The 27680-nt window shown below is 40.4% G+C and overlaps 1 long non-coding RNA gene across 1 annotated transcript; it reads left to right on the top strand.

Annotated features, from left to right (window-relative positions):
* Positions 1-774: 774 nt before the first annotated feature.
* Positions 775-27636, top strand: LOC131489749 (uncharacterized). The gene is made up of 4 exons (XR_009250713.1): positions 775-1132; positions 3134-3548; positions 25978-26077; positions 27435-27636. It is a non-coding gene; the product is annotated as an uncharacterized LOC131489749 (long non-coding RNA).
* Positions 27637-27680: the final 44 nt, after the last annotated feature.

Below are 27680 nucleotides of genomic sequence, written 5' to 3' on the forward strand. Positions count from 1 at the left end.
ATCTGGAGGTTTAGATTACAGAGTGTGACGATAGATCTCACGAGTCTGCAAATTTAGGGTGAAAAACACAGGGAGCGAGAAGTCATTCATTTCAGTCTGAAGTGAATAGAACTAAGATACTAAAAGAGGTGAAGTCAAGGAACCCTTCCATGAGATCACATAAGGTCTTACACTCCTACCCATCAACGGAGACGCCATATTGGCAGGGGTTATGTGTGCCATGTGGCTGATGGTCTGGGCATTTATGCAAATTGAATATCTAAAGCTATTTAGCATTTAAATACTTACAATTTTTGGATAAGAACAAGATTACTGGGTTAGACTCAATCTAAATAGATGAAGGTAGGTATAGATGATATATAGATTTGCCCCTCATCCTGAGGAGATAGGAAGATAATGAGGATGAGTAAATCGTAGAATGAAAAATAAAGCTCACTGTTTTCACACAACTAAGAATAGTGCGAGTAAATATTCAAAACCACAAAATAGCTTATTAATTGAGAACTTATTAGAAAGGGTGCCATGTATCATGTATCTTATAGAAATTATTTCATTTGATTGAAGTAACTCAATGAGATTAATATTATCATGTATTAGAATGAAGGTGACTTTAAATACATTTTAAAAAGTTCTCAGGAGCAATTAAGTACTGTACCCTAGGTAAAAAAAAAAAAATGTGACACTTGTCTTTAGTGGCCTTCCCTTTGTGACATCACTAGTCCTTGATTTTGACCTCATTGGGACAGGCAAGCAGAAGTTTTACTCCCAGACCGGCCAGAAGTGCTAGGTGCCTTTTCCTATCATTTTTTGTGACTGACGTTAAATGCTTCTATCTTCAATCACTTTCCCTGGGAATGCTGCACTTAGCTTTGAAATTGCACATTTTAAAAAACACACCGAGTAATATATTTCTTTTATCAAAGATTTTCTGAATGAATCATTCAAAAAGAATCGGACACAATGGCGGGAATTTCAAGCATTAAGTCAGCACAAGGAAGAACTGTTTGTACAACAGGGATTTTTTGGCATACTTCAAAGCACTCAGACTCATTCTTGTCTGCCTGACTACTTGCATTTTACCCTAGATTAGTTCGTACCACACAGAACTAAGGATGAAGTTCATGATTCAATGGTAAGACAACTTTTATTGCCAGGAATTGCTTAAACAAAAGCTCTCTGTAAAACACTCACTGCAAATTACCTGCCTATCAGTCATTATAAGTAGGCTCAATTATTTTTAGAACAGAACAGTACTCCTGAATCTCTTACCATGTAATCCATCATGAAATTCTTAAGATTATTGGTTGGTCCTTTTGGCTGGAGTGCATGTTGAGACAATGTTAGTTCTTGTTAAGGGGGGGATCAAAATTTTCACAGGGAAGAAATATTTTGTGGGGTGTAATCCAAATTAGGAACAAAGGAGAGCATCATAAACTAATAACAAGTTCTAAATCTTGATCTTTAGATTTCTCCTTTAAAGGAGAAAAATATGTTTGCAAGAACAATATGTGAAATAGAAATTTACAAGCACATATGGATCTGTATATGTTTTGGTCGCTTCCTCTTTACACTTTTGGTGAAGGAAGGATACTTACCCTAGGGTTAAGGGGATGACTGAGCACATGACAATGACCCTGAACAGATGAGACTGACAACAGTTTGTTGGTCACATACGCTCCCAGCCTGAAAGAGGAGGCATCGCATGGCATGTAGGGTCACACAGAGGCCGCATTCAGGCACAGAGTAAGCCATCAGGAGCTGTGGGAGGCAAACTTGGTCATAACAGGAGGGTGAGGTGGCCCCTGGTTGGTTAATATTGTCTTGTTTTAATAATTCTCTGGGTTGGCAGGGAAGCCAACCTGCTCCTGAAGGTAATTCAAGACTCCCATGAGTCTTGAGTTAGTCTTCATGATGAGGGTTGGGTAGCGGACCTTAACTGTGGGAGCAGAAAGAGAGCAGTGAAAGGTGTGGTTAGGCCATTGGAGGCTTTCCCAGTTTCCCCCAGATGTCAAAGCACACAAAATATTAGGCCTTAATTTTAAGCTTTCAGTATAGGTATCACACACAGGTTGTGCTGCCTAATCTCACGGCTTTGCTGATTTTCTCCCGTTTCCACTGATAGCTACCAAAAATCGCACCAAATTTTGTGAAACTTGGTTGCAGAATAGTCCATTATTATGGCTCTCACAAATCATAGAAAGTGCTTATTTTCATAGTACTCTAATTTTCTACGCTGTGTTACATCTTACACATTTAGTTATGATTTATGCAAAGGGAGTATGAAGTGTCAGAAAAATAAAAATCACCTTATTGTTTAATTTCATAATCTGGCATATTTGTTTCGTGTGCAATTTTGATCTGAGTAATGTCTCAGGGCGGTTATAACTAGATCATGTGATTTCGGTAAGTATTACATTCTTTTATTCTCAAAGGGACTTTTTTGGATGATGTGCCCATTTAGCCTCTGGTTTATAATAGATGTAATGGGTCCCATTTTCTAGAGGAAGTCATGGCTCGAGAGTCAATGAAAAGTCAAGTCCAGCCCTGCAAAGCAAGAGATTTCAACAGGCACGTGGAAGCTTGGCCAAGAAATGAGATAGGGCCGGTCCCTCGGTTACTTCTAGGAAGTATCAAGTCGGGAGAACAATGGACTCCATAGTCAGCTTCCAAAATCTAAAAAAAGCTCTCCTTCACCAAACTCACTGGCAGCATGTACAATGTTAAAGAACTGTTTCAGAAATAATAATAATAATAAAAAAAAAACTATTCTGAATCTTGACACATGGGAGTCTAGAGTTAGAGGGAGGAGGTTAGAGAGGTACCCAGAGGGGCTTTCTTAACTATAGCTATAAGGGATCCTAAAATATCCATTCCTCCCCAGCCTACCAAAAGGTGTAAGAAAATGCTTCATCATAGTTATATAGAAGATGAAGATTGTGTGTGTGTGTGTTTGTGTGTGTGTGTGTGTGTGTGTGTGTGTGCACGCGCGCGCGCGTGTTAAAAAAAGCAGAGCCTAGCTCTTCTTTTCAGTTGTAGACCTGTCATGGAGACTTAGGTCCTGCTAATGACATCTGAGGGAATGTGCCTAGCTGCCACCCTAATTAATGGCCATCCTATTTAATTTCCCCTACAGCACTGAGGAAAGAACCTGATTAAAAAGAGTGCCCTGAAGGCTATGGGGTTGGTTCACTGTTGGGCCGGGAAAGAACACTTCAAAAGTACAGCTCTAGCTGGAAATGGGTGGAAACTTTTCTAGCCTCTCGTAATTGCAATATGGAAATTGCACAGTGGACAGAAGGGCCGCATTTGACTACTGAGTGGAGCAGTATTTCAACGAGAGAGCATCGATACAATCTTCTAGGCCAGAGATGTCCTTGTGTCAGCCTGACCTACCAACCTTTGACTATTTTGGAAGGCATGTGGTTCACGATCTATGGATAAGCCAAGTCTGAAAAAGTCTCCGCTGACACGAGCCTCTCAGAACAATCTCCTTTACAATACATTTTATTCTAAGAAACTCTCAGGCGGATGAGGAGAAGGAAGTCTCTGTGTGTGAGTTTTGCTTGACCTTAATTCCTAGGACTTCCCCAAAAACCCAAGCTTGTATATGGCTCTTCAGAGCATTATCTGCTCCCTAGCTAACGAACTAGCAAAAGAAGGAGCACGTGAGCCCCATGTGGGATATAAACTGGGCAAGTGGATTGAAATCAAGGCAATATTTTAACAGGAGTTGGCCGTGGGAGGAGAGAAGGATGGCTGGATAGCTCGGGGTGGAGACGTAAATTTACTGAGTTTGGCAGATTACCTGGCTGATTACACGGATACCAAAATGTAGAACTTTTGTTGATTCGTTATTCTTTCAACATTGCCTTGTTAAGCCCTTACTAGGCCAACGGGCTTGTGGCTAAAGTTTAAAAATATATTTTCACAGAAAGTTTGATCTATACATTTCTTGATTATGGCGATGGTATCATGGATGTATGTTTATGTCCGAATTCATAAAATTGTATGTCATAAATACGTGCATTTTGTGTATATCAAGTATTCCACGATAATGCTATAAAAAAGATTCCATGCATTTTGAAAAAGAAATGGTTTGCTCTGAAATAACTTATTCTGCTTTCTTTGCTAAAGAAGCCTTTCTTTACCTAAAGAAACACTTAGATTAACATTAACTTAAATTTCATATTTTGAAATAAAGGTTGAAAGAAAAATAAAAGCCCCTGTGTGAGCGAGTAAAGGATTGATAGGTTCGCATATGCTCAAAGACTTGTTTTCTAAAACAACAAGGATTACATCTTTCAGTGACTAAGTTTTTGTTTCCGTCATGTAGAAATGATAATATCTGTCTTAGTTACTCTATGAGAGGGTAGTAACAAGGCTTTAAACGAGATTGTTTATGTTAATAGCGTTTAGAAAATTATAAACGGTAATGCACACAAAATACCTTATTATTATCAAAATTGGAAAGATGTTGTTTTGAAATCTTATCTAAGCTTCTATTTTATTGGCTATGGTTTCTACGAGTTTTCAGGCTGGCCCCTGAAACCATGACAAAGTTAGAAGACAAAGAAACACAAAGCAATGATCATGGACAAAAATGGCCAACCGATGAAAGAGAATAGAAGCAAAAGAGGAGGAGGGTTTTATACATCCCACTTTGCTGCATGTGGGAATTATACGAGGAACATTTCTGTTGTAGAGAAATCTTTTACAAAAGTCGCTAGTGTAAATCATTCGAAGATGGGGCCGCCAATACTGAGAGCAGTCAGTACACATGCAAAGAGACACGTTCTATTTTATTTTACGATCCATCCAGCATTCACTGTCTACAGGACTTTCAAGGATGTTCATGTGTCAGAAATCCATTTTCAACCTTCACTGTTTGGGGGTCGTCTTGCCCCTCATTACTCTGTAACCTTCGTGTTGGAAGCGCATGAAATATATTTAATCTTGCTTTCAGAGTGTGAAAGCACTCTTCTCCATTCCTTGGTTTCTTCTTTGTTGTAGAGTGTTTTACAAGTTTTTTTAAGGGCCTGGTATCTAAATGTTACATGTCTTGGTTCTTATTCTATTCCTTTTGCCACACACACACACACACACACACACACACAAGTATTGCTACAGTTTATGAACCATCGTCTGAATAGTCTCCTACATGTGGTGAGGTAGAAACTAACATGACTTTTCATTAATTACTATGAAGTTTAGAAGCTACTTGTCAAGTCAGAGAAAGGTTGATGCAGGCTTTTCTTTCTGGAAGTAATTATATACGTTCTTTTCAGACCACTAAAAATCATCATTCATTCCTTTGCTCTTTTAGTCATTGAAATCTTCCTGTAAGCTGAGACTGTTCTTTTCTTAAATTTTTTTTTAATGTTTATTTATTTTTGAGAGAAGGAGAGAGGCAGAGTTTGGGTGGGGGAGGAGCAGAGAGAGAAGGAGGCACAGAATTGGAAGCAGGCTCCAGGCTCTGAGCTGTCAGCACAGAGCCCGACACAGGGCTCAAACTCACAAGCTGTGAGATCATGACCTGAGCCAAAGTGGGATGCTTAACCTACTGAGCCGCCCAGGCTCCCCAAGCTGAGAACTGTTCTATGTGTCGAAGGCAAGGTGTTGGGCACAAGAGACAAAATTCACGCTGTTAGTGGTGTTGATGTTCCAAGTGGAAGCAGACAGGACATAGACAAATAAGCAAGTACAAAACTATGAACTTCCCTTAGTGACAGATGAAGAAATGAGGCAGAATAAAGTCATAGATGGAGGGAGGAGAGATAGGAGTTGCCATTTAAAATAGGAGGCTGTGAGAGTCTTTCTGGGCAGAGACCCAAATGATTCAAATTTGCAAGCCATCTAAAACCGATCCAGAGGTGTTTCACAGCAACGAAAATTTTTGCCATAAGACCAAGCAGGGTGTATGTGGGTGACAGAAAATTAGGGCACAGTGGTAACCTTCAGTGAGGTCAGACAGGTAGGTGGGCCACATCTTCTGGAGCATGACACATTGGGTTAAGATCGGATTTCATTCAGGATGGGTGCATAGGACCACATGAGCCGGGAAGTGATGTAATATGATTTACGTTTTTAAAAGACCAATCTGGTTGGCCATCTAATATCAAGCGGCAGGGTGTAAAGTGTCAGGACTGGAAGCAGCAAGATGGGAGTCGGGACCGGTATGGTAAGAGTACTGGTGTTTTGAGGGAGTCCCGATGGATCGGCCGGGGACATGGAAGAAACATAGGAGTGACGTCCACATGGAAGGGTGAGGAGGCAGAGAAGAAGCTGATTGGAAGAATGTGTTCTGAGACCATTCCGGCTAGGATTCGGTTGCAGATGACCGAAGCATTCTGGCTGGTTTAGGCAGACAGGGATTTAGTAATTGGCATTAGGCAGCTGGCAAAAGCTTTAGAAGGCCTAGAGGATCATTTGTCATGCTGACCTGAACAGGAAAATGCCCACCCTTAGAATCAGTGTCCTCTGCCATGGTGACAAAGCTGTCACACCAGTGCGGAAAGCCATGGGCCCATCCTTTGTCGTGAGCCATGCCTGGGCATGCCTCACGTAATGCCCCTCCCAATGTAAGCTTTGTGCATGTCTGTCTGGCTGGCAGGCCTTCAGTTGTAGAGGGAAACCTGATTTCTGTACAGAATTCTTGACAAGTTAGTTTGCAACTTCTCAATTTCCATAATTCAGCCCAGTATATTAGAAAAGAATTCCAATGGATACAGACCAAGCTAATCCACAATGGGGCAGAGGGACTGAGCAATACGTTTGGTTGTATTAGATGGAAGCCGCCGGCCTGACATACGTGAGGAGATCATACGTAGGAGAGGGGGAGATACGGAAGCCTGGAACCCACGGAAGAAATCGCAAACTAAAATGAAAACATCATCACATCTGGGTGGCATGAAGAAAGGGGACTTACTAAGATTTTCTCGGGGCTGAACATAGAAAAGAGGATAGAGCAACGTGTCATGCACGGGTCATGAGGAAGAGCTCCAAGCATCCTGGGAAAGAGGTAAACGAGAAGAAAGTCGAAAGACGGCACCTCGCAAAGCAGACAGAGAAGCGTGTCCAAGCATAAGGAGGCGTGACCAAGCATAAACAATGACTGGACGTTCTGTGCTCTATCAACAAAGACCTGACCACAAGATTTGGCAAGGCAAATACAATTTCAGCAGGACGGCAGGGACAAGAGTCAGAGCGGATTGCATGCCAAATGTGAAGTGAGGGAACAGCAGTTTCAGGAATCTCACCAGAGGCATCTGAGAGTAGGCGAACCTTGGACATGAGGTTAGGCAAATCATCGGACACGGTTGGAGAACTGGAGGGGAGACAGAGGACAGAAGGGGCCACTATGGAAAAATGATGAACAGTACTGCCCAACATTACTCTGCTGATGGGAATAATGAATTGAACTCTTGAGATTTCGGCCATCTCTTTACTCTGTTTCCCGTTCTTGTTTGAGTGCAATGTGTTCCATCTTTCTGTGCTATCCTTTGGTGCCCAGAGTCAAAATAGGTCTGGAGCACGTAATAACTCATGTTTATATACGTGTATTTTCCAGCATTACATGTTTTGTTGTTTATGGAACTAATGGGCTCTAACTGCATAAAAATTGTTTTATGTTTTCTAAAACAAATTTCCTAATTTGAGTTATGACATTTCAACTGATAGGGCAAGATCTTTGTTTCCGAGCAAGGGAGATTCAAATAACTTTGGGAGGAAAATGAATGAGCATTAAAAGCAGAAACAATAGAGAAATCATCCCTTTAGCGGCGCCTGAGTGGCTCAGTCGGTTGAGCACCGACTTTGGCTCAGGTCACGATCTCACGGTTCATGAGTTTGAGCCCCACCCGGGCTCTGTGCTGACAGCTCGGAGCCTGGAGCCTGCTTTCTGTGGATTCTGTGTCTCCCTTTGTCTCTGCCCCTCCCCTGCTTGTGCTGCTTCTCTCTCTTTCAAACATAAATAAACATTAAAAATTTTATGGGAAAAAATAAATCATCCCTTTACCATAATTATTTTCTCTTGCTTGGTATGAAAATATTGACTATTTTTTAAAATAAATAAGTCATTATTACAGGAAAATAATAAGGCTCAGTTACTTATTTTTTCTATATAATTTGCTATTTTTGTTGAAAGGCATCACTGAGAACTTTATTTCCAGATTAACCTGCCCATGACTCAGGTTCTCTTTGTTGTTATGCCCAATCATGATAAACCTTTTTTAAGCTATGTCTCAAACTTGGGTTGGAGTCTGGTGAATGCACTTTCAATTTTTGACATTTGTGACTTTTGGGAAATGATGCAGCTTCTCTGATCTTTAACTGATGTGTATAACCATGGAGATGGCAATAGCCTGTCTCACAGCATTGCTGTTAGAACCAATGTTATGAGACACTGATGTGGAAACTCTTCCCGGTGGTGGTGGGGGAAGGAGGGAGGAGAAAGAGGCAGCATGGCGTCGTGCACCACTGTGAACTCCGGCGCCCAGCAGGCACTTGTTAGAATCCTAGCTGTGTCTTAGAATTAGTGTGTGAGCCGTAAGCTACAGTTTCTTCGTGTGCAAGGTCCACCGGGTACTTGCGAGGGCAAAGTAAGATAACAGGTGTGAAACCCCTTGTGCCAAGCAGTGCAATGAATGGTTTGCTCTTCTAAGTTTCCATCACTTCAGTGATGTTGCACAACAAACCTGTAATAGTTTTGTTTCGAGAAATACGGAGAAGGTTGTTCTTATGGTTAAGGAGGATAATGGGTGGGGGAAGGGAGGTCCCCCTAAATTATCTACCGGTAGTTGTCCGAACATTCCCCGCTACTTCAGACATTAACTTTCCGTATGTTATTTCTCAGATCGAAGGCTGACTATTCTAGGCTCCCATAGACCCCCTTCCGCCTGCTCCCATAAGCTTCCTTATTTTTTGCTGTTGAGATGAGTTAAGAGAACTATGAATTGTCATGGAAACAGTGGTTTACAAAAAAGAAAACGTGAGGGCCAACAATAATGAGAAAAGCCAGTGCAGGGAAGCATTGACTATGTTTCAGGCAGTGATGGAAAGTAGTAGAAATGATTTTTTCTCATGCTAGTGTAGAGATCCTTCCAGTACTCAAAGCAGCACACTGTAGAGTCATCCCTCCTCTCTTAGGTTGTCGATTGGAGGGAAAAGTCAACTAAGCGTGTCTCAGGCCTTGAGCAGCCTGTTAGCCTTGCCAAGTAAAAATTGCATGAGATAAAGTTAAACAGACAAAGGAGACTCTTTACCCATAGCAATAGGGGAGAGAGATTAAACTCAATTCCCCTGAAACAAAAATTGGGGGAATTTTCAAGACTGGGGTGGGGATGGTCATGGGCCACCCATGTTTCCTAATTGACTTTAGTAAAGGAAAATAAGCTTTCCTGAATCTTTAAACCGGAGGTAGTTTTAAAACTTGGACCAAGACACCCACTGAAGTTAGGCCCCTACCCTCCCACAGAGGCTAGGAGACAGAGAGGTACCACGTTCCTGAGATGTTTCTATATCAAAGAGATGGTTCTCAGGTCGTTGAGAAGGACATTCCTTATGTCGCGACACCGGTAAGATACTTTTAAGGAGACATGTATATTTCAAAGTGGCACGGAAATCATTTGCAATTATAAAATGCAATTCTATTTCTAAAGTAAATGGTCTAAGAAAAAAGGGGATAAAGGGCCTCTATCAGGAAGAAAGCTGTCTAAAGTTTGTCCAAGCTTGGGGGAACATTAAAGCTATTCAGGTCGGCCTTGGAGACTCAACTAGTGAAAGCCGGCAGGGACCTTTGATAACGCATAGCGTGGCATGGAACATGTACCAGCTTACATTACAAGACAGTCCAGAGGGCTGATCGCTCAACTTTTGCCACAAATACCCATCTCCTACAGCATCTCCCTAACCCACGTTAGTGTCAGTGCCAACTGTAGGAGCAATCCGAAGAAGATGTCATGCTAAGCCATGATATCAATCCAATAAGTCGGCTAAGTCAATACAGTCTTCAGCATAAACACATGGTTTCCAAGCCTATCCAAACACCCCAAATGTTAGAAGGGCCTGTTTCGGGACATTAGCACAAGACTGACCCCTTCGAGATGATGAGAAGTTGCTTCAGGCCAGGGCAGTCCCAGCATTTTGTCCACATTATTATCTGCATGCATTCTGCTCTGGTGCACTTAGATCTTTTGGATGACAGAGGCTCCGTTTCGTGCATTATGTATCTGACGCTCCCAGCGCAGTGTTCGGTGTGGAACACCAGGAAGCAATCTTCTCCTTTATTAGAGCTTGTGCCCTGTGGGAAGAGCACCGTATGACCTGAATTGTATCCTCATCCTTTCCAAAACCCCAAGTTTGTATGTTGAAGCCCTGTCCCTCAGGGTGACTGTATTTGGAGAGAGGGCCTTTAGAGAGGTAATTAAGGTTACAGGAGATCATAAACGTGGGGCCCTGAGTCAATACGATTGGTATTTTCATAATACCAGTTCTGAAAGCAGGTATAGACACCAGGGATGTTCACACACAGAGGAAAGGCCACGTAAGGACCCAGCAAGAAGGTGTCCACCTGCCAACCAAGGAGAGAACTTCAGGAGAAACCAGCCAACCCTCCCAGCATCTTGATCTTTGACTTCCGGTCTCCAGACATGTGAGAAGATAAATTTAAGTCACCCAGTCGGTCATGTTCTGTGATGACAGCCTTATTAGAAAAACACAACCACCTTTGTAGTTTGGACTCGGAGTCCAGTGCCCGTTCTGGCTGCCAATGGCTATTTGGCAATAACCAATTTAACCTCTCTTACACATTGACTTCCTGTTTTGTAAAATAGTAGTGTTTCCTCTCTTGCATGGATGTGGTAAAGAAAAAATTAAAATGTTCTAGTATGTGCTGGCACACAGTCTGTGCTCCATAGACTGGGATTTGTTATATTCATCAAAATTGTTTTGCCAAATGAATGAAAGCAAGACTGTGATCAAGATTTAAAACATATATATATATATATATATATATATATATATATGTATATATATACACATATGTTTGTTTCTTCCCTAGTAAAGGTACCTTTACCGTGCCACTTAAATTCTTTTCCTTGCTTGAAAATTTCTGTCTATGGGTCTGGTTTACCACATTTCAAAAATTATAAAGTAAATTACAGATGGGTACCGGCACCCACAACGCGCTCTTAGTGGTAATTTGGGAAGGAAAAGGCTGGGCTCAAATGACAGTGACCCTGATGCATTATGGCAGCTCGTAAAAACCAGGACCACAAATGGACTCAGGTATCATTTCCGTTTTAATGGTGGTTTGATAATTCAGATCACGGACTAATAAATTCAACTGCATGATTGTTGACCTCACAACAGATGATTTGATCAGCGTGTAGTTGATGTTTTATTCATGCTTAAGTCAGGTGATTTAGAAAAATGAGAAGAGAGTAGAAACATTGCTTGGAATTGCCCATCATTTAAATCGAAGACCTTTTGAAGGTTTCCATTTTTGAAGGGATTTGGCCGTGCAGAGAATGGATATGGAAGTACGGCCACGCCGTTTATTTGTCGTCAATTAATTCTAAGCAGGGTATGTTTCATATTTATGGGTGAGCATGTATAACTGGGCTATGTATGCAAGCTGTTGTTTAATTTGCCTGATAAAGGGCCGCTCAAAATTCCCCTCACTGAGACTATTTGGAAAATGTGATTCAAAATTAATTTAATAGTTAAAAGTCCTAGTAACTCGAAACAAAATGTAATTCTGCATGATGATATTCTAGGCAGATTTAACCGTGGGAGATCAGATGAAAGAATCACGGATAAGCGTGGGTTTAGTAGTGTCACAGCCATCTCATCATGCTATGCTGTGTGACCTGGGACTGTGGAGGCATCCTCAGGTAGATAAATATGGCTTGAACTCTTGAAAAAGTATGAAATGTATTTCGGTATAGCAGATCCTCCTTTTGGGTCTACTTCTCTTAGTGGCATTTACGCATTCTTGAAAAATGATCTGTTGGCCATTTAACTTTATGTAAAGAACAAGCACATAGAGCAAAAAGAATGATGGGACGATTATCTGGAGGGTTTGTTGGTAATCCAGGGTTATTCTGGGCTCTGCAGGCGTGAAGAAAGACACAGGCACTTACTGAAACGAAGGGCCTGAGCCACAGGGTGCGGGCCCGGGGAATTCTTCACGATTGTCTGAATACGGGCCCAATGGAACGTGGTGACAATGGAAGGTGTCTTCTTTTATGCTTTACACTTACATAGTTTCATGTTTCCTTTCCAAGTAACCCAGTTCATTTGCGAGTGTGCATAGGTATCACAGGACATGGAGAGAGAAAACCACCTCGAGTCTTTTCGCTGAGAAGAAACATTTAAATGGAATCGATGCTTAAAGCTTTGCCCTCTCAGACACTTCGTTCACTTCAGGAATTGCGACTCTAGGTTGTTTCTCATGGTGATAGAATAATAGTGTGTAGGGCACATTATACGATGTCATCAACAGGAGTAATATATTATTATAATTTTGTTCACATATTACCACTCATGGCAAAGACAAAGTAGCTCCACGTTAGAAAACCAGGAGAAAGTAGGGGTGCCTGGGCGGCTCAGTCAGTTAGGAGTCCGACTTCGGCTCAGGTCGTGACCTTGTGGTCCATGAGTTTGAGCCCGCGTTGGGCTCTGTGCTGACAGCTCAGAACCTGGATCCTCCTTCAGATTGTGTCTTTCCCTCTCTCGGCCCTTCCTCCGCTCACACTCTGTCTCTCTCTCTCTCTATCAAAAATAAACATTAAAAAAAATTAAAAAAGAAAACTAGGAGAAAGAAAGTAAGTAAAATACATCAGTGTTCATTAGAATTACTGTATTTCTAGACTGAGATCATGAGGAGAGTGTACACATTGATTTTGTGGGGTTGCTGAACATAGAACACAAGCAGGCTCTGTGTGTTCTCAAATCGATGTGGCTTTGCCCAAGGTTTCTTGGGGAAACAGCTGCATAAACTCTTTTATTTTTTTTTGGATGTTTACAACATTAGCAAACTGAAGAGCAGGGAACCATGACGTAAGGAGTTATAGTTTATGCTCCTATGAGGAGACAATAAAACCCTTTCAAATAACCCTGTTTAATAATAGACCTGAGATATTTGTTGAAGAGCTAATTATTTCTAGTTGGGTTCTTCCGGTTGTTATGCAAAATCTTTTAGTCTTTTAGGGTTTCCTGTAATAATATTTTGAGGTAAGACAAACAATATCACTTAAATTATATTATATGTTATCCAAATAACGGCTCCATTTGGTAGTAGTCGATTTCATTAGCTTGGTGCCATCTTAAGGACTTATTTGTAATTGTATTTTCCCCTCTACATATAATGCTTTCTTAGGAAATGTTGATATATCTGTTCAGAAAGAATGTGCATTAAAATAAAACTGCAGGGATAAGAAATGAAGAAAAAGAGGTCCAATTTTTTGAAAATAAATTTTCAAGTGAAGTTATAATGACAATTATTATTTTGGGCAAAACTTTTCCAAAGGAAATGGTAAGAGTTACCTCCTATGACCCTTTGCTACTCACCAAATTACAGGAACAATTTCATTGGAAAAACCACCATGTTGAGGGTTGAGAGTCCTCAGTTGAGGACTATTGAGTCAAAACTATTGAGTCAAATAGTTTTATTGTGACATATTTTCAAATTCCAAACACGCTCCTATGGAACCGTTGAATTTTCCAGGATATTCCTCCAAGGGATGTGCATCATTTTCCAATAACCATCCGTCTTCCTTGCTGGAATTAAAGATGAATTCTTTCAAGATTGAACTACATGAACAATTCCTAGTCAGTAGATTAGAGGACAATTTTTTTTTATTTTGAAAAAGAATTTAGTTTTCATTTATTATTATAGCCATAGTCATTTACGTTTTAAAATCTATGCAGACACAACCATTTACAAACTGAAGTGACAAAGACCCATTTGTGATATTAAGTCTTTAGCAAGCCTTCACAATGTGAACTAGGAAATCAAAATTTGGTTTTGCCTTTGTCTCTTGGAAATATACCTATATCCTGCCATAATCCACCAGGCTGCCATAACCCACCATCCCTGTTATTTCCATTAACATCATCATATTGGGTGAATTCACTGATCTTTCCATTCCCCCCTGGTGTTAAGATTTTTTTTTTTTTCTCTCATTTCTAGTTTGGAACAATTCTGGTAACTCCCTATAACGCCCAGGGACGAATCATGAAAACACAAGGTATTTATCCATTTCTTTCGGTAAACACAAAAGCCTTCCTGAAGGCGTTCTTACTAACCATTGCCGAGGCGGCCTTGTTAGGCTTGTTCCACATCTTACAGACCTTTGGTTCTGTGAGATCTGTCATATTCTTGAAAAGCACCAGCTAACCACTTGTGCCCATGGAGGTACACACCAGATGCAGAAGGGCACCTTGGGGTGAACGCACAACGGACCAGAATTCGCCGCAGCCTGGCAGTCTTTCTTTCTCTTACCTGCCCATGTGGGCGCACCTGTGGCATGCTGGCCTCCAAGTGGAAGCTGTTTGGGAGACATCTAAGCTGAAAGCTGCTGTTAGAGAGCTCTTCTTTCATATCAACCTTTTGATTTTTTTTTTTTTTTCTCCCTCGCTCTTACAGTCTGGATCCCAGTCTCAATTCCTTCTACTGCTTTTCCATCTTTCTTTAAGAAAAAAAAAATCTGCTGCAGGGCTCTGAAAAGAAGACCAACCATCGAAGCTGAAATGTCCTTTTTTCTAAGAGGATCAGTGTGAAAATAACATCGCTGTGCTCCCCTCCACTCTGCGCGCTTTGAAGCCAGCATCCTGAAGCACTTTGCTCAGCATTGACTGGTTTTCCCAATACCTTTTCAGAGGAAATGAGGACTTGAAAAGGAATCAATCCATGTGATACTGAAAGGCAAGCCTTTCTGGGGAGAGTGGTCTCAGGGGCATAATAGCAATTTGCAGATTTCTTTGTGTGTGTGCAGAGTATTTTAGTACTGAGATTTTTTAGGGGATTAGTTAATGCGTTCATCCAAAAATATCTTTTACTCTATGCTTGTTGTATTTCAGGCACTCTGTAGGGCAATGGGTATAATCGCTGTTCTTACAAATTGTACAGTAGAAAGCTCTGGGTCTCAACTTTGGGATGCGTCAGAGCCTTCTGGAAGGCTCGTTACATGACAGACCACTGGGTCTGCCTCGTAATATTTCTGATTCAGTACGTCTGGAAGTACAGGTCCCTCGTATGTGCTTGAACCACTGTACGGACAATTGTATATCCCATGGTGATTTGAGATTTGAGTATGTGGCCAGATCAAATGCAAGTGTTACTGGAAGGAAGGAAGGAGAGGGGAGAAAGGATGAGCACATAAGTTCTTATTCTGGAAGAGCTTGGAAAATTGAGAGCAAGTGTGGAAAACCACCAAATTCACCAAGGCTACAAAACTCAAGAGGAGGAGAGAGGAGTGAAGTTCAAATCACTTCGTTTTTTTTGTTTGTTTTTATTTTAGAGAGAGAGAGCACGAGTGGGAGAGAGGTGCAGAGGGAGAGAAAGAGAGAGAGAGAGAGAGAGAGAGAGAGAGAGAGAGAGCAGGCTCCACACTCAGCATGGAGCCCGACTCAGTACTCTGTCCCACGACTCTGGGATCATGACCTAAGCTGAAATCAAGAGTCAGATCCCCAACTGACTGAGCCACACAGGCACCCCCAAATCACTTTGGGATGTTGCTAAACTGTAGGGCTTTATAGGAGGCAAAGAGAAAATGCAGATTAAATAATCTAGTGTATTTTATTGATATTATTGGTATTTAAAAATTCATTTAGGATCTATTAAACCTACAAATACTTGTTTTGCCCTAATTGGGCTGACACAAAGGAAAGGAAGAAATGCAAATACAGATCCATTTTCACAGTCTTGCCTCGGGCTCATCTTTTGTTGAATGCATGATGTATGTGGATCTTGCAAAGTTTAACTTCCTTTATAGTTAGATATTTCTGCTAAACCAAAATTTATTCAGAGGTGTGCCGGTAGATGTTTAATAACTGGCATGGTTTGGGGGTGAGGAGGAAGCCTGACAGTGATTGCCCGTAGCCAATTTTAAGCTCTCAATGTTTTAAAATCTGGCTCTCCCAAAATTCTTAAAAATTTAACAATTAGCTTTTGTGATCCAACAGAAGCCAGCTCCAGATCGATTATTCTTAAATCAAGTCATTTACATCAGCTTTGGTTTAACTATTTGAAAGCATAGATGTGTTTAGTGTAATGTCATTTTAACAGAGAAAAAAGGCAACTTAACATTTAAAGAATATCTCTTCAATTACTAAAAATTCTAACAATTAAAATGTCATAGGCAAAGACATATGTGAACTTTGTGGGGTTTAAGAACAGTTTAAATTCTCCCCCTTGGGGCGCCTTGGTGGCTCAGTCGGTTGGGCGTCTGCCTTCGGCCCAGGTCATGATCTCACACTCTGTGAGTTCGAGCCCCGCGTCGGGCTCTGTGCTGACAGCTCAGAGCCGGGAGCCTGCTTCGGATTCTGTGTCTCCCTCTCTCTCTGCCCCTTTTCCACTTGTGCTCTCTCTCTTTCTCTCAAAAATAAATAAACATTAAAAAAAATTAAAGTTTCCCCCTCAAAGGCATGCAACAATGAATTGTCTTAACTGACTCATCATATTCCCATCACACAGTTTTAGAATTTCATTTTCTCTAAAATGTATTCCTTGAAACTTTTTGGGGTGCCTGGCGACAAGCAAGGCTTTGTACACATGTTGATGCACGAGACGCCCTCACAGATTTATTGAAATTCTAACCCTTAGAAAGGAGACTCCACAGAGTTCCCTCATCCCTGTGAGTATCCCTGTGAGGAGGCACCATTTATGAGGCAGGAAGAGGGTTCTCACCAGACCCTGAATCACCGGTGCCTTGATCTTGGACATCCAGCCTCCTGGAGGACCCTCCTCGGAGAAATAAATCTGTGGTCTCTAGGTGACCACTGAATCATGTTTTATTATAACACATGATATGACTCTGTCAGGTTTGGTTTATCCGGCCTGAGCGTTCACCATTCTGGGAGAGCTTCCACTGGGGGCTTAAGAAGACAAAACAGTTGTATATGGAGAGTGACTGAGATTGCATCCAGATGTTGTAGTGAGACCCATACACTGTTGATCCTAAGACATGTTTAGAAAACTAAAAGCCTGCTGTGATCTGGCGTGGATTTCTAATTTTTAACACTACAAATCGGGACAACCCTCAGGCCAGAAGGCTACAGAAATAATTCAGGCTCGCCCCTTCTCTCCCGTCCACCCCCCCGAGACATGCTTGCCCTACCTCGTTGACTCTCTTCTAGAAAATGTGCCTCTCGTTTCAGGGCCTTTGAAGTTGATCAGGGATAGAGATTAGCCTTGAATAACTAAGTGATCCTCGAGCTCACTTTTTAGAAGATATTTTAATTTTCTAATGTAACCCCACGCTATTGATGTCTGTATGGCAGCTGGCTCCTTTCGGCAGGATTCATATTGCCGTGCGACTGTGTGCTGTGTGCAATGTGGAAAAGGAGTCTAAATTTTTAAACTTCCATACTGGAATGGGGGATAAACATTGTTTACCCGCATAGAGTTCCTGCAGGGAAGGGGCATTCCTAGTTCTCAGCGATCAAACTGCAATGCTGCGTTACATTTGTGCTATGTTTTGCAGAGTTTTGGCACATTTACAGCTTGCCTCTTTAAAGATGGTTTGAGGATTGGAGATAAGCCTTAATTGTCTACTTCAGGAGCCGACTTTGAACACCCGCATGATGCAATAGGCCTTTTACCACTCTTATAATTTTCAGACAGGTTTCCGATCTCAAAGGATACAGGAAATAAATCATTGCTCTAAAATCAACATTAATTGCATATGACACGGACAGCGTATATAAGGTGCATAGATTGTGCCACATGAAAATGGCAAAACCCAGAGTATTACTGTCTCTTTCATGTGACTGGTATGAGGAAACTCTCCAGAGATTAACTGCTAAATCTTTCCAAATATTGTGCTTTTGACACACGTTCGAAGCCAGGATTTGGGGATCCACAAGTCCCTGCACACACCAAAAAACAAGGACAAACAGCCCACCGAGAAAAGAAAACGTACTTTCTTTACAACCCCCCGTCGTTCGAGAAGCAATCACATTGTAAAAACTTATTGGTGTTCATGTGTCTTCTGGAAAACTCCATAGGTCTAAATAACATCCATCTTTAAATATCTGTATTTTGACTTCTTGCGTAGACTTCCTCATATGCTAGAGACAGAAGAAATGGTAAGTGATTAGCCTGTTAGAAACTTACGATGTAAAACTAACGATGCACGATGTCAGTATCTCCGGTTATGGCTCCTGTGTTGATCGTGATTTTAAACGATACGTTGCAACTTTGGACCTCATGATATATCACCCGTACCTGTGCACCTAGCTCTCTTGGTTGTGTGCAACAAAGTGCTAAGTGTGCCAGCTCTCGGCCCTGACCGTAACCTTCCGCTTTACTTGTTTCCACGTGTGGTTCTGTGATGCCACAGTGAATGCTATCTACATTTTCTTACGAAACCACGATTGATTTTATGATTTGGCCACAGGTAGACTCTTGGAACTAAAATTCAAAACACCCACAGTCTGTTTTATTGTCAGTATCATTGGCTGCAGGGGTGAGTCGTGTGCTCTTATCGCATTATACTTTTTTCTTTTGCAATTATTTTTTCTGCAATACTTGCTGTTTTCTTCTCCCACGGACTTTTTTTTTTTTTTTCCCCTGTGAGTTCTCCTACTGCATTGTTATCCTTAAACTCCCTCTCCCTGCATTTCTGATGTTTATTCAACTGTGCCTGGGGGCCAGTATTTTCCTCTTTGCCATTGCTATCTTTGATTTTGCTTTACCCTACCCTCACTGAACTTCCTTAGAAATGACACGTGTTAAGAATCCTTCACGTATGTATGCCTGAAAGTGTGTAGTCTACACTGACAGTAGTTGGATAGTGTGTCTGAGCACACAGTTGTAGGTTGGTTACATTTTTCCTCATGAACGTGGGGGAATGCATTCGCTGTGGTTTAGCACGCCTTCCTGCTGGTGCAAAAGTTGACTCCCATCTGACCGGACCCACGTCTTTTTTGGTCATTGGTTACATTCATTGCTGTTGTACTGTTTTCTTTCTCAAAGCTTCTAGAATTTTCCCTTTGCTCTAGATTTTATGACAATCGGAGCTAAAGTTTTTTTTTTTGTTTGTTTTCTGTTTTCTTTTTTGGTTTAGACAGATCCTTCATGTCCTTTCCTCTTATTCTTATTTTATTTTGTTGTTGCTACTTATTTATTTCCTATAGACATTGTTGGAGATTGGTTTTCTATGTCCTGGTACTTTTTTTTTTTTTTTTTTTTATTGATCTCTCTCTCTTCTAAGGTTATGGGACATGTTTTTCAGTATTTTAATCCAATCTAAGCTAAAAATCCAAGACAATTTTGGCCATCATGTTTTTAATCTCTAGGTATCTCTGCTTATTTTTGGTGTTTGTTTAAAGTGTGTTTTGTGTTAAAGTGTGTTAGGATAGTCATGCTATCCTGTAGTCTGTGAATACTGGGTGTTTTCCTTCAATTCCTGAATTTATCTATGAATCCACTTACTTGTTTACTTGTTTTGTTGATTTATCCCTTTATCTCCTGTTGGATGCTTGGCTCAAAGCTCTGGTGCTGTGGATCTGACGTTTCCTACTGAAGACTGGATGATGAGCTGCTTGTGAGTTCTGTAAGCACTTGGCGATCACCCTTTCAGAGCACTTTGTGAGAATGCAGCCATTCCGACGTGTGATCCCTAAATCCAGAATGCGAAGGGCTTTCATGTCCAATATTTATTTCTATTTTTTTTTTAGGAAATGTTCTTTGATTTTGTATGTTGGACTAGAAGTTTGTGTGGCTGCTTAACGTCCAGACTTTCCATTTAAATGAGTTTGCAGCCTAAAGTTTTGTTGATGTTGGGTGTCTGTTTTAATACGAATTTGTAGCTGGGATTTCCGAGTCCCAGGGCTTTCCGAACGTCTACGTCCAGGGCTCCACCAACGAGCTTAGCAGTGACCCGTGTTGCAGTGGGTACCCTTCTATCATTTTTCAGTTTTCCAGAGATGTTTTAAATCTCATCTGAAAATAATGCTACTTTCCTTATCTTTCTCTGTAGCATATATTTTTATTGCTTTTTTCCCCGTTAGGTTTTAGAGGATGAGGAATTGAATGCTTGTCGTTGTTGTTGTTGTTGTTGTTGTTTTTTGTCATTGAATGTATATTGCTGGTATATACTAGTCGTACCAAATCATTATTCAAATTTTTAAATGATTTTTAAATTTTGAAACAAACAAGAAACTACAGAAAAGCGAACCTTCGCTACAAAAACAAAATTTCCCTGAACAGTTGGAGAGTAATTTGCCCGCTGATGCCCTGTCACTCTCAACCAATTTGTTGCATATATCCTACAAACCAGGGCATTTTCTTAAACGAGCACAGTTCAACCATCGCCATTAGGAAATTAACATTGATGTGACACCTAATCCTCGTGTCTCATTCAAGTTTAACTAATTTTACCACCATGTCTTTCTTAGCAAAGGAACAAGTTCGGAATCAAATTCTGCATTTCCTTGCCATTGCTTTTCAGGCTCCCTCAGATTGGAAGACTCTTTGGCCGTTCCTTGACCTCATGACCTTGACATCTTCAAAATTAGAGGTCGGCCACTTTTTAGAATGTCACTCCAGGGGCACCTGGGTGGCTCAGCCAGTCAAGCGTCTGACTTCGGCTCAGGTCACGATCCCACAGTCCGTGAGTCCGAGCCCCGCGTCGGGCTCTGGGCTGACGGCTCGGAGCCCGGACCCTGCTTCCGATTCTGTGTCTCCCTCTCTCTCACTGCCCCTCCCCTGCTATGCTCTGTCTCTGTCTCTCAAAAAGGAATAAACATTAAAAGAAATAAAAAAGTAGAACGTCACTCCAGTCTGGTTTCTCAGATGCGCTCTCGTGATTGGATTTCCGTTAAGCTTCTCAGCAGGAATAGTGGAGGCATGGAGCCGTGCACTTGCCACAGGAGATGTCCTTTTGTTCTGGTACTTGTTGGTGTCATTTTGACAGTTTGTTGAAGGTGGTTTCTATGAGGCAGCTTCGCTGAGAAGTTACTCTGTTTCTCCCTTGTAATTAAACAAGTGTTTTATAAGAAGATAATTTGAAACTCTATTAATATTCCCTTTCTTATCAAGCTATCAAACTCTTGATATCAACATGGACACACGGATTCTTTTATCCACAGGTTATGGCAGAATCTTATTACATATTTGCATGCTCAAACTTAGGAGATGTGGTCAAGTTAGGTTGGGGTGTCAATTTCACAATTGCACATCCTTTGAACACATTTGTGTTCTCTGACAGATACAAATCTCCTCTTGAATTTGTGTGTGTGTGTGTGTGTGTGTGTGTGAGCTCTGGAACTGATCTTTCTTACAAGGATTCCTGGTTCTTTTTAGTAGGAACGGGTATTTAGGAGGACAAGATAAGAATGTGGTGCGTGCCCTACTATTGGTTTGCCATTATTTCTAAGCATCTAAATATATAATCGTGAACTGAATTTCTATGTGCGATTGTTACAAGGAATGGCAGATAAATAGGAAAATGTTCTTGAGAAGATCACAAGATGAGAAATACTTTTGCAGGATTTGTGTTATTTGACATTGACCAGTTAGCTATCATAATTTGTTTTAAGAAAGACGTAATTTTCTCTTGGCACTGGTAGAATGGATGCTTACAAGCATTTAATGTCTCACTTCCTTTTTGCATATTGATCTCTAATCAAAAGTATTTTTATTGGGGCACCTGGGTGGCTCAGTCGGTGAAGCGTCTGACTTTGGCTCAGGTCATGATCTCACAGTCCGTGAGACTGAGCCCCGTGTCGGGCTCTGTGCTGACAGCTCGGAGCCTGGAACCTGCTTCGGATTCTGTGTCTCCCTATCTCTCTGCCCCTTTCCCGCTTGCTCTCTCTCTCTCTCTCTCTCTCTCTCAAAAATACATAAACATTAAAAAAACTTTAAAAAACTATTTTTGCTATATAGATATTCACAATTCAACGTGGATTTGTAAAGGCCAATCTTGAAAAAAATAGAAAATATAGACATTAGAATAAAATATTCTACTTTGAAGTGTCTTACTCATTTAGTGAATGGGACTATTTATTGGTTTGTTATGATTTAATGTTATACATAAATGGAAAATCACAATAGCTAGAAAAATATTTTCAATAAAAAAAGACATTGGGCGCCTGGGTGGCTCTGTTGGTTAAGCGTCAGACTTTGACTCAGGTAAATGATCTCATGGTTCATGGGTAAGAGCCCCTCGTCAGGCTCTGTGCCGACAGCTCAGAGCCTGGAGTCTGCTTCAGATTCTGTGTCTCCCTCTGTCTCTCTCTCTCTCCCTCTGCTGCTCGTGCTGTGTCTCTCTCTCCATCTCAAAAATAAACAAAACATTAAAATTTTTTTTTACAGAAAAAAATCACACACATTTTTCTTTGCTACCCAACAGATGTTTGTTAATATAGATGTAAATTCTTTTTTAGTTTCCTTCCTCTGATCAAACAAACAAATGAACAAATATCCTCCATTTTTCTTGTGTTACTGGTATTTTCAGGATATGTGTGACTGATTTGTTTCTTTTTTTGGTAGCATAACAAAAGAGGCAGATTTTATGCAGCTATTTATTTGAGCATCCAGGAATATTGAGTGGTCTGCATCAATTTGTAATCAGACAGATTGTGGATTTAAGCACAATTATACATACTGAAATACATATGGCGCTTTAGAAGATCATAGAAAAGAAAATACTTATTTAGTGCTACAAATCCAACGAAGTGAGCACAGGCAAGGGGGCTGGCAGAGCAGACCCGCGGACCGTGGTCTATGGGCACCGGCTGAACTTGGACGTGCCTTCTCTCTTGGGCTTTGTCTTCAGCCTCCGGGGCTGGATGTTCACACTTGAGAAACACTCGGAATTTCAAAGTTATTCGAAGCCAGTAGATTATGAAATGAATCTTTCTTACTTTGTGTAACCACAGAATTTAAACCATTGACTTTTCCCACAGAGAGAGAGAGAGAGAGAGAGAGAGAGTGAGAGAGAGAGAGAGAGACCTATCTACATTTGTTCCTAATGTGATTTCCAGTGAAACCGCACAAGACAGAAAGGAAGGTGGAAGTTTATCAAACCCTCTTCCCTCGGTTCCTACACCATGTCTCGTGCTGTTGGGATGAAATAAATAAACAGCGCTCTTATTAAACTCCTGAGTTCCTTTGTGACCACCGCTCCAAGCCAGGCCCGACAGAATTTGGCAAATTCACTCTGATTTTGCTGAAACAGCCGTTATTTTTATCTATTATTTTTTCTTACCTAGCCTCTCTCTTAACTATGATACAGAAAACAGAGTCACCAATTTACATGTCTCTTGCATGTGAATTAAACAGATTAACATCTTACAGGGAAAATAAATTGGATGGCCTGTCCAGGAATTTGCAATTTAATACACATTTGTCATTATCTTCATTATTTGTTATTTTAGCTTTGGGGAGGTTTCTGCTCTTAGTGGTCTCCCCAATTTCAGACACTTTTCTCTGGAAAAGAGGATCTTGAACAGATCCACATTTTAATTATGGAAAAACATTACTTTTATTAGGAGACCAATATAAATTCTTACCATGTAACTTATCTGAAAATATTTAAAATTTGATTTCAGATAGAATTATCTCTTCTTTCTATGGCTACAGTATTGATATGAGATTCTTAAAAATAAGTATTTAATTGCTTTCCTGAAAAGGCTGGTGAGACAATGGAAGGGAGGGATAGTTCTTGGCTCTCAGCCAGCTTTCACCTAGGGCTGTGAGGTAGAGAATATGGGATAGACATACCAGGAATATCCACTGAACTCAACCTGAGAGATTGATAGAAAGTTATTTATTTCAATTAAAGTCTTTTTTCCACAAAAGTGAAGAACAGAGAAATGCCTGGGTGGCTTAGTTTGTTGAGAGTCAGACTTGATTTTGGCTCAGATCATGATCCTAGGGTCATGGGATTGAGCCCCACATGGGGTTCTGCACTGAGCATTGAGCCTGCTTAAGTTTTTCTCTCTCTCTCTCTCTCTCTCTCTCTCTCTCTCTCTCTCTCTCTCTCCTCTTCCCCTCTGCCCTGCTCATTCGCTTTCTCTCTCTCTCTCTCTCAAATAAAAAAAAAAGTGAACAAAAGAAACAAGTATTTCATACCTATTTTCATATTAGCTTTCCTACCTAAGTAATTATTTTCATTCGTTCTCAAATATTTTTGTGTTATCTTGAAATGTGAATAAGACACATCCCAGTAGAAGTGAAAGAACTGACCAACGAACCAGAAACATACATTCCGCATAGAACTCAGGAAGGATTGACTGCTCCTTTATTGTTCTAATCTGAAGTTCACAAAGGATTATCGTATACTGAAATTTGCATTTTGAACGAAATGCTTTTAAAATTTAGTGTGTGTGTGTGTGTGTGTGTGTGTAGCATATCATTAGTCATGTAGCCAGTTTGTTTTTCAAGTAAGGGAGGAGCACGGCTTATTTAAACAAAAGAACAATGTGTGAACATTCAGGCAATAATTGTCACTACCTACCTTTATAGCCAAATTTTTTTTTTTACCTCGTGATTACTTATACAAAGCATTTGGTCTAGCAGAAAGCATGCTTTAAATTGCTGTCATTTTTCAGTTCGGAGGTAATAACTTTGTAGCAAACACTCTAGATACAATGTTTTATTTAAATGTCACAAGAATATATCTTTTGTGGTGCACTTAAAATACAAGCGATATGAAAATCATATAAACAGAAAAACTGTTTCTAGCCCTAGTATTGTCTTAAATACTTTTGTAGTCTAGTTTGGTAAACAATTATGATTTTTTTTTTTAATTCTGCAAAAAGTGTATTACAAATCCGAGTACTACGGTTTCACATTCAACTTTACGTTTCTTCTTAATGATGGCAGGTAGTCATTTGACTTGTGTATTTACAGATGGCAAAGGGCTAATATATATTTTAATAATCATAATGGTTATTAACGTGAACTATGTGAATATAACTGTAGTGAAAACAAAGTTATCAAACATAAGAAAGTAATTTACTATGATTGTTGAATCATAGACTAGACTAGCAAAAATGCCAAATGTACTTTCTGTTCTTGTGATATTTCAAAATATCACACGGTGCTTGGATAAATAAACATTTATCTTTCTAAGGACTAGAGATGCTACCAAAGTCTCCAGGCCATTTTTAATACTGTCAATCTACTAAGACTAATTCAAATTATTTATCAACTCCTGAGAAAGCTACCCTTTAGCTTTTAATTAAAGCCGGCTTATTAAATTCTGCAAGCTTAACATTTGGGTGTCTACTTGGTATTGAAGCAAGCCTTCATTTCTGTTTCACATGAATTCCATCTGGTTTCATCAATAATTACTTTTTTTGAAAATACAGCCAATGGTCATCTGCATGCCTGGCTGATTCCTGTGGTCTGTGCCTCATGTAGGTGGTTCCTTACATCGTTCCCCAAGGGCAGTGATGTATGGATTAGGTCATAGAGTGGTTCTATGGGCATAGACACATTTTCACCCCTTATTGTCACAGAGTAGAGCCAGTGACTCACAAGTGCTATTGTTTTGGTCCCTAAGTTGATAGTCATAAACCCTGGGGTGTCATTTCAGTCAATCCCCAAAACACATAAGATATTTATCAGAAGCTCCAAGAGTATACTTAGTAGCAAAATGGGTTTAAAACATTAAGCAATGAAGATTTTTGCACCTTGCCTTTGTTTGGGTATAATGTATTTAATTGTAAGTTTGCATATCTTATTGTTTGGTGATATCTGTACTTAATAACTAGCTCACAAAATTCCTGCAATTTAACCATCAGCCCTCATGACTGGTACAAGCCACTGAGCCAACAAGGACTTAACCACTGCATGGAGCTTCTCTGGAGAGATCCCGAAGGCAACGAAATGTAATGCTGAGAGGTGGGTCTCGTAAATTGTGTATTTAGAAACAGTGGATGGACCCAGTGACCAGGCCGGTGGCACAGTCGGAGGAGACCTTTTCATCTCATCCCCGGTGATCGTGCATGTGTGTGTGTGTTTGGGGAGGCGTGTGGGAATCGTACAGGTCATTTCAACACGAGCCGCCAGAGCTCCTCAAAAAACGCCATTTTCGAACTCTCCAAAGCATGTGTTTCAAAGATGCCCATTTCTTTTTTGCTTTTAACATTTAAGAAGTCGTCCTTCTGGGCCTGTTTTTGTCAGGTTTATGTCCAACTGCTTTTCCCCCAACTTCGGTTACACTGCTGCATTCCTATAATCCCTCTCTATACTGACTGGCTGTGGTTATTACCTTTTATATGAAGGCTCTGTGTTGAAAGCCAGTTATGAGTTTCTGTCCCAGCGGATCATATGATGAAGTTGAAGTGGGCTATCATCCAAAGCTGTATAATAGCCTCAGATGGGGAATACAAAAGTGCCATGGGTTATTGATAGAGTCATCTCTGCAGTTCTGCTGACAAATTTGATGTCTCCTTTGCTGGGTTTCTAATATTAAGAAATATTTCGAGTCGTGTGTCATCCCACCGAGTCATTTAGGGTGCAGATGTTGATTTAGATTTCTAGTCGTTTATTCTGATAATTCTGATAACATGCCCAGTATCTCCATGGTATAGGAAAACCAAACAATGAACCGTAGATGCGGATTAAATTTATAGAAACCAATGGTAACAAAACCTCAGTTGTGTCAAAATCGTCATGAACCGTTTTAGCAGGAAGAATTTTTTCGAGTTAACATCTTCATTACCTAAATAACGCACACATCCTCAAACGTCAGCGATTATTCCGTAAGCACCTGAGGCAGAAATCCAAAGACAAGTCTTTGAAAGAATACATTGTTTGGTTTCTGACAAGCAGATGGATGGGCAGGTACACCTAAGTGACATAATTGCTATTCAAAAGTATTTTCGAGCTCGGCATACATTTTTAATTTGTTTTTTAATGCCGCTCTATGACAAAACTAGTGTGGGGGGGAAAAACCCTCTTTTTTGACATTATAAAATGCTATTTTAAAGACCTAGTGCTGACATCTCCCAGGAAACCCTGAAAAATCATTCCATTTAGAGCTTCCTTATGCTATATTATCTATTCATTCTTTAGACTGCCGTCATGCTATCTTATTATAAGTTTAGAAATTATCATGATATCACAAGTAAAGAATCAATCCTCACAAAGGAAGCAAGATATATAGGAGGTTAGCAATATGGCTAAGGTTGACTGAGGCTAATGCCTTGTGTGGGAAATTTGGTGGTTTCACATTTTTTTTTTCTTTCCTCTGCAGTATAACTAGCCAGCTACGAAAAAAAGAAAAGAAAAAGAAAAAAAAGAGGATTGAGCTATTACAGAAGATATATTTTCCTCTTCGGAAAGTACAAGTCTTTCGTTAATATAAGTTACACAATGCTTCATGCTCCCCCTCCGTTATCCTTCCTTTGCTCCAACCAAATTGTATTTCCTCCACCCAGATGTGGTTGGAAACAAAACTGATGGTATGAAAAAAAAAATTGATTTGCTTAATTTCTATGTG

Source organism: Neofelis nebulosa, chromosome 11 (genome assembly GCF_028018385.1).
Source record: "Neofelis nebulosa isolate mNeoNeb1 chromosome 11, mNeoNeb1.pri, whole genome shotgun sequence".
Classification (NCBI taxonomy): Eukaryota; Metazoa; Chordata; class Mammalia; order Carnivora; family Felidae; genus Neofelis; species Neofelis nebulosa.